This window comes from Centruroides sculpturatus, unplaced genomic scaffold, assembly GCF_000671375.1.
Source record: "Centruroides sculpturatus isolate CEXI.00-Female unplaced genomic scaffold, Cexi_2.0 scaffold3678, whole genome shotgun sequence".
NCBI classification, from domain to species: Eukaryota; Metazoa; Arthropoda; class Arachnida; order Scorpiones; family Buthidae; genus Centruroides; species Centruroides sculpturatus.
This window is the reverse complement of record NW_019387814.1, coordinates 556-9,182: the sequence shown is the minus strand read 5'-3', so window position 1 is coordinate 9,182 and position 8,627 is coordinate 556. Positions and strand designations below refer to the sequence as shown.

At 28.8% G+C, this 8,627-nt stretch overlaps 1 long non-coding RNA gene across 1 annotated transcript; it reads left to right on the top strand.

The window, feature by feature from the left end:
• Positions 1 to 1,268: 1,268 nt before the first annotated feature.
• On the top strand, positions 1,269 to 8,146 carry LOC111616646. The gene is made up of 4 exons (XR_002755289.1): positions 1,269 to 1,330; positions 1,916 to 2,141; positions 5,917 to 5,966; positions 7,785 to 8,146. It is a non-coding gene; the product is annotated as an uncharacterized LOC111616646 (long non-coding RNA).
• Positions 8,147 to 8,627: the final 481 nt, after the last annotated feature.

Below are 8,627 nucleotides of genomic sequence, written 5' to 3'. Positions count from 1 at the left end.
TGTTGGTCAATTCATCATTGCCATTTTTCTTCCAGAACTGCATCACAAATGGTTCTGATATTTTGGGTCATTATTCTTTGTAACAACCACTGACTTATGTCATGAACTCAATTAACATGTTTTATAAATATTGCACATTTTTTCTGCATTCAGGTTGTTAACAAAGAGGTAGTGTCCCAAAACTACATTCACAGAAGCATTCCCAAACATGGACTTTTATTGGATGTTTGACAGTACACTGAACAGCTCTGTTACTTGATGTTGACCAGGCTCTTTTAAGTGGATTCCATATCCAGAAAGATGCTTCATGTATGAAGTACATTACTCCAATCATGGCCCTTATTTTCCCATGTCACTTGTTTTTCAGCATTCTTTTCTGACAAAAGCAGTTTCTGTATAGTGGACTGGTATTTAAGACTTTTTTCATGTATATGACATCTAATTGTATTTATTCCAATGTCTATTCTCTTGTTACAAAACAAAACTTGGTCTTTGCGAAATGTTAAACTTGGACATCATTCATAAAGCTGGTAGATCACTTTGTCTTACTTTCTTGTCATCAAACAATTTGATTCTCTCTCTAGCAAGTCATCCACATTTTTAACCTCCTTACATTGACTTACTCACTCCTCCATGAAAGAATTTGATTTTTTAATTGATTTTGCAGCTGCTGTGACTGATAGTTTTGGTCCTTTTTAGTGGGTAACTAAAAACATTGCTTTGCAATGCTTTTAAGTATTTTGTGCTCATTTTGAAAATGTCTGTTTCAAACAACATCAATGTTTCATATACCAGTTAAATTGGTACTACTCAATAGAGCACATTTTAAAGATTCTAACCACATTAAACAGATGTCACTACAATTATTTTTCTCAGTTTTGCTATACATAGTTCTGTGGAATTTACTGTAAATGGAAAGATTGGACATTCTAGTGTTAAAGTTGGTTAATAAGTGGTTAGGGAGGTGAAAGTTATGCTCTGCTCTTAGCATTATGATTTTTTTTTACATTTTCTTTTGCAAAGATTTCATATGCTGTTGCTATTTCTATGTCTGAATATTTATCTTATTCAGAATAAGCTAGATACATATACCCTTTATTGCAAATCTAGGGGATACATATAAGATCATATAACTTACATATATTAAATAACTTTACTTATATAAAAATATCATTTTAGGAGAGAATTTGAAATAAATTTATAACATATAGTTATTATAATAATCAGAATACTTTCCTCAAATTTTACTATTTTCTTTTTTAGTCGTTTATTTGGATTTTTAAAACTTGGAATTCCTGAAAATGCTAAGAAAAAACTTTTAGTATTAAAGGTAAGATTTTCTTTAATATTTTAAAATTACAGCTGTTCCTTGATAGTTCGATGTTTTGTAATCTGACATGCTCAGTAATCCGACGCACCTCTCGTCAAGGTGCCCGTCCCCATTACGTATCTACTTGCACAGAAGCATGTTGCGACATGAATGTTCCCACCCAATTCTTACACGATGACACACATTTCATGTGTTTTCCTTGAGCAGTTCTGTTTGAACAGTTGGAGTAGGGAATATTGTAGGCTACTGCTAGAAAAACAATGCCAAATATGTAATCACTTTCGGTAATCCGGACACTTTTGGTAATCCGACATCCCTTTGGTCCCATACCTGTCGGATTATCAAGGGACAGCTGTACTTAACATAAAAGGTAATGAAACTAGTCAATAAATAAGTAAATTCTGCTAATTTTCTTTTATTTAATAAAAAGTTGAATTCCTGAACTAGCAGAATTTACTTGAAATTTATTTTTTATGATATGTTTTGTGTTGTTATTTTTATTTTTTTTCCCCATACAGATTGATTTAATGCAATAGTATTATTTAATTCTTCTTTATAAAAACCTAAATATATAATATTTTTTAGGCTGTGAAATGTATAGAAAAGACTCTTGTTCAGCATCAGCAGTTGAAAGAAAAGAAATTACTGTTAACACAAAAACAGTCAGGTGACAAAAATGGAGATTCTCAGTCAGCAATATCTGATCAAAATAGAGATAAAGGAAATGAAACTATTGAAATAAAGGAATTTTCTCCTAAAATATATTGTCAGCTTGGTCATTATAATTTACTTTTAGAAGAATATGCAAAAGGTAAACCTAAAATGTGTTAATTATAAAGTTTTAATATTTTAAACTGATATGTACAGTTTTAAATATAAATCTGAAAATTAAGTTAATAGCAATGTATTTGACATTTTGCTTTGTACTTTTTTTGAAAATATTATTAACACTTACTTTGTTTTAGAGATTTAACCATTACTGATTCAATACAGATATGTCAGCATATTGAAATGTTCTCAATATATAGGAAAACTGGTTCATTTTACAAACTAATATTCTGATTTGTTATTCATTTTTTTAATATATAGGTAGCCCTTGGTTTACGCCGTAGTTCCGTTCCTACAAAAGCCGGCACAAATCGAATCGGTGTAAAACGAACCCATATTTACAGTGAGGTATAGGGTTAGGTTCTACATAAGTGAAAAATAAGCTAATAATTTTGTTTATTAATACAATATAATACAAAATACATATAAATTTTTAATTTTTAAAATGTATTTTATCATAAAATAAAGTAAAATGTTTTTATTTAAAAATTTTAGTTTCGAATTTCTTACATTTTTCGGAAAAANAAATGTATTTTATCATAAAATAAAGTAAAATGTTTTTATTTAAAAATTTTAGTTTCGAATTTCTTACATTTTTCGGAAAAAAGTATCCATCTTTAATTATTTACATTTTTGATTTCTTTCATTAAAAATTTCGGAATATGGTCAAATATGATGCTCCTTTTTACATTTGCACTTTGCTCCCAACATTGTCTAACTCACAAACTTCATCCGTCAAACTTTCCTTAGTTGAAAGGATACGTTAACCCGATGTAGAGCTACGGAAGAGCGAAGACACTGATTGATTGACCACCGGTCGCCGTAGCGCATATATAAGGTCAGTTTGAGCGGCAAAATCCAAGGTGGCTAAGGAGAGATAGATATCATCTGGCCAACGAGAAGTAGATTTGTCTCACTAACGATAATTTGTGATCGCCGGAAGTGCTATTGTGTCGTAAGGTGTTTTCCTGAATGAACTGATATGGGATACATTAATTGGCGCTATGAATTCGGAAGCCATTTATTGGACTATTAAGTTTAATATCTTGACTCGTGGGTAGCTAAACGTAGTATTTTAATATTAATTTAATGCAAATGTTTATATGATGAAAGTTCTTGAAGATGGCCTATTGGAATTGGACTGAAAACGTTTGAATTGGAATTGGACTGAAAACGTTTGAAACGTTAGGTAATGAAATACCTAATAATATTAAACAGAAAAAATAAATATATTTAATAAAAATCTTTGTTTTAACGAATGTACAATGTTGCGGCTTGGTAAATACGTCATCACTGAAATGAAAATCAGTTTAGCATAGGGAAAATCGGGGAATTACACCTCAAAACGGGAAATTGCACAGCGGTGTTATTGTGAATCGGCATAAATTGAACCGGCATAAACCGAGGGCTACCTGTACATTCCTTGCATTTTTTTTTCATGACAGACATTTGAATATGATGATGACATATCATGATGTAAAAATAACCCCAAGATAAAACCAGTTCAAGGTGTCATTGGTGGAAAATCATGTGCAGAGAGGATATTCACTGCATCCTTTCTGCATATGATTTTCCACCAATGACTGCATAACATATAGTTTTGTTACTTTTGAAGGATGCCATCTTTATAGGAGATGATGTGTAGCAATAGGTGGGCAACAGATGATTATTGTTGCCAGGTCTAATGATTTATCTCCAGATTTGGCAATGTTTTAAGCCAGTTGACAATTTGACGACAATTTTTTCAATTTGGTAATTTTTCTATACTGTTATAAATTTATTCAAGGTGTGTTCAATTTTTTCCTAAAAATAGGACTGGAGTCAGACCTAGGCAAACTAGACAATTACAATTTCCTAGGACTCAGATCTTAAAACTGTCTTGATTAGTGAACAAGGTGAATATTCTCTAAACCAATGAGCTTTCAGGCTTTCATTTATTACTAACACCTATAGAAAGTATGGATAAAAGTGATTGGTTGGAAAATTATTAGTTTCATATTTTATTAGCAGAATTCAATATCATATCATCTCTAATTGTTTTATAAATATTCAGAATTTTATTAGTTATCATTTATCATGACTGACTGATATCAAAAAAAATATTTTTTAACTCAGTTGTGAGGCCTTTGTCAGTTGTAAAATATGCGATGGTCATATACAAAAATATTTGTATTTTCTATGGCATGACCTATTTCATGTATAAATGCAACAGATAACATACATAAGGTGCATCCCAAATAATTATTAACATAGTTTTTTAAAAATGTTAAAATTTTATGTTAACTAGATTTTAAAAAATGTTGTTTTTAATCATGTTTAATAAATGAATGAAATGGTACAAAGTTTATCTTCCATATTTTTTTTTAAATTAGCAGAAAGAAATCTTAAACTGTTTCAAAAAGTTATCAATTGTTTGTTAAAAATACTTTCTAGGAAAATATATGCACATCATATATATATATATACACACATATATATATAGTTCCTCTATAATCATATGAAAATATTTGACACATTTGAAGCATTGGAAAATTGTTGTTATGGGTAAAAAATATGATTTAAGTGATTGTGAAAAAGACAAAATTGATGCCTGGACAGTTGAAAGCATTTCCCAAAGTGAAATAGCTCTAGGATTAAATAGAGCTAAGTCATCAATAAGAAAATTTTTGCAGCAGTAAGGAAGTTCAACAGGAAAATCAAATTCTAGACAAAAAACAAAAGTGACTGCTTGACAATAAAGGATATGGTTTCTTTTGCCAATTTTTCAATTGGAAAAAAAATGTGTGTTTCAAAATCAATTGCTGATTGCATTTTGTTGAAATCTGGAAAAGCTAAATTCAAAAGAGCAAAGAGAAGACCTTATCTTAAATTACAACAAAAAGAGGCAAGGTTTACCTGAGCCAAAAATCATATTGCCAGGAAAAATATTAAACTTTTGGATTTGCCTGCATTAAGTCTCAACATAAATGCAATATAAATTTGTGGGAATCATTGTGAATCACATTTATAAGGATGGTCAACAATTTTCTAATGTTACAGACTTGAAAACTGCAATTCATGATGCTTGGAACATAATTTCTGAAAGAATTGAAAATTTAATTAAATGTATGAAATATTGGGTATTTAATTAATTTGGCAAGTTTATTTGTTACTAATTCTCATTTTTTATATGCATTTCACTTAATTCACTTCAGTTGATAATTTTTTGGACAAGGTAAGATTTTTTTCTGTCAATTTAAAGCAAAATATATGGAAGATACAACTTTGTAGCATTTAATTTGTGTAATAAGCATGATTAAAAACAACTTTGTTTTTCATCTAGATAAGATAACTGACAATATTTTTTAAAATTTCAAAACGTGTTGATAATTATTTGGAATGCATCTTACATACATACATATGTACATACATACATATATACATAGTATAGCATGTTACTCTAAATGTTAGATACAAAAAATGCAAACTTGCTCAGTTTTTAATGTGTTTATTTCAGTTTGAATTTGAGAGTTTTTACTAAGAACTAACTGGTATCATACAAAAAACAGCAAGTTTTATAAAATTTTTTATAAAGCAAGTTTTATAAAATTCAATACTATCTTAATTACATTTATGTTTTGTATTTATGTAATCTGAGCATTATTTCTGTTTGGCAAATGTGTTTATTGTAACATCCTCATTAAATATACACTTCTTGCAATATTACTTAAATTAAGTAATTAATATAAAGAATAAAAATTAATTAAAAAATTTTTCAGCTTTGTCTGCATACCAGAAATATCGTGCATTAGTAGAAGACCATTGGAAGGTAAGAGTTTTGTTTAAATTATTTGTTAGTAGTGTGGTATCAAGTTATTTAAAATATCTTTAGACTGCTTTGATTTGGATATTTATAATACCAGTATTTTAAAAAATACTGGTAATATTTAAAAAATGTAAAATGAATCATTGTTATTGTCTAAATTTTAATCTTTGACAAGTATAATTCATTTTTATTAGTATTTAACACTTGTCAATAATCCATATATACTAATAATTATTACTATTATTACAAATATAATGTGTATTTATAAAAAAAAGTACAATAATTAAATTTAGCTATGTTTTAGTGTTAAAAAATTTTTGCACTATAAATATCTGTATGGTGTAATGATTTTTCAATACATTGGAATCCAATTAATTTGAAATCTTTTATTTGAATGCATGTGTTTTTTTTATTACTTTCATACAGGAATTTAATGTTAATTTGATTTAATGAAAAATAGGTGTATTTTTTTAACTCAAATTGAAAATTCTGCATATAAGTTTTTGCATGTATTTATTGGTATATGCATGTATAATAAGCACCTGTAGAATAACATTGTGTATATTGACTGATAAACACATTATTCTGTATTGTGACATGACACTGATGATGTGTTTATTTGCTGACAAACACATTATCAGTTTCATTTGATCTCAACTGGTCAATGACAAATGTATCAGTCAACTTAGGAAAAATGCTAAGTGTCAGAGTGTTGAAATTGCAAGTTGTGTGAGGAAAAAATGGGCTCCACATGGAAGTATATTGATCAGCCATTTTCTGCAAAACTCAAAGGGAATTCTACAACTATTCTCACTTCCTCAGCTGTTTCTTTACAAATATAAACAAAACACCAAATGCTTGCTGAGCTTATTATTACTTTAATTTCAAACGTTTTCAGCCCAATTCCAATAGGCCATCTTCAAGAACTTATTATTCTACAATCGAATACAACTTTTGAATAAATTTTTTTTTTTTTCGAATTATTTGAAAAAAAATTTTTTGAATAATTTCGAAATATTTTGAAAATTTATTTGAAAGTTGTATTCGATTGTAGAATAATAAGTTCTTGAAGATGGCCTATTGGAATTGGACTGAAAACGTTTGAAATTAAAGTAATAATAAGCTCAGCAAGCGTTTGGTGTTTTGTTTATATTTGGAATTCTACAATTTGGGTACTGAATGTTATATTCTTAATCATCCTTGGGTCTCAACTGGCCCATGGGTGATTAAGAATTCTAATTCTGAGTTACACATGACACACAAGGAAATAGTAAAACACATCAATCTGAGCTTAGCATTTAAATGTAATCCTACAGTGTTTAGACTTAAGCAATGATAAGGTTCCACAAATTCCTGATTTGGGGATTTATTCCATACCCATCAAGGACCACCGTTTCTGCAGGAGGATGACATTATGAAGTGTGTAATGCCATAACATTGTAAATTCTATTTTTCTCTAATTATGTTTTATTGAAGAAATGAATTCTAAATGTAATGCTTTCTTCTGTAAAAAATATTGTATCAATAGTTGCACTGTAAGTGGCTATATTTTGAAGTTGAATTTATGTACAAGCCATAACATTTTAAGTGCCAAAGTGCAAGTCACATGACTTTTGGCACTTGAAACATTATAACTTAGATTTACATCATCATTTTGTTATTCCAGAAAATTTGTAACATATTGAGTTTTTTAGTATTTTATTGTGAAATTGAAATTCCTTCAAGACTTGAAGGAATTTATTTACTAGAAAGTTTTTTTTAATCTCCTGAAAAGTTTGTTTTTTGACATTTACAACATTTTGACATACATATTTCATATAGGTGCTACCTTACAAAACCTCTGGAAAGGATTAAGAAGCCAAATATGTTATTGTCAGGAGTCATAACAATATAGCTCTGTCATCATTTGCAAGCAAAAACAACAAGTTATCATGGGAAAATCTAAGATTACTGTATCAACCACTGATCTAAACAGCATAAAGTATATGGTGCAAATAAAAATCAACCTTAGTGACTCTAACATCAAATTTATTAAAATAAAAATGTCTTTGATCAGTTTGACTGAACATCTTCAGTTACTGAAACTTTAAAGAAAAGAACTTAAAATATATACAGTAGAGCATCGATTATCCGACTCAATTGAGGACTCAGGTTGGTTGGATAACTGAAAAAATCGGATAACCGAAAAGAATGAAAAAAATACATTTATTAGTATAGTATATTAGTATATCGCTATTAACCAACTTCGTGTTGAATTTTCATCTATGTTAAGCCTAACAAATTTTTTTTAAAATAATAATCGTTGCTATTGTATTGTTAAAAATTATTTTAAAATTATTTTATTGCTCACAAAACAAACCACTCATAATTAGAAAATTAAGTCTCATTTAAATACTGGCCTCCCTTCAATGGTCGAGCCAGTGTTGCCAGCTAAAACACGCAAAAATTTAACAAAAATAATATTAAAGTAGCTAAGACATAGCCAACTATTGTAGCGCCACATCACTAGCGGACATTTGAAATTTGCCAATTAGAACGGTCAGTTAACTGATGTGACTGTTAATCAGGGGTCAGATAATCAATGCTCTACTGTAATTTAAAAAATGGAACATAATGTTTGAATTTAAAAAAGGAACAAATTTCAAATCATTTTTTAAAAAATTG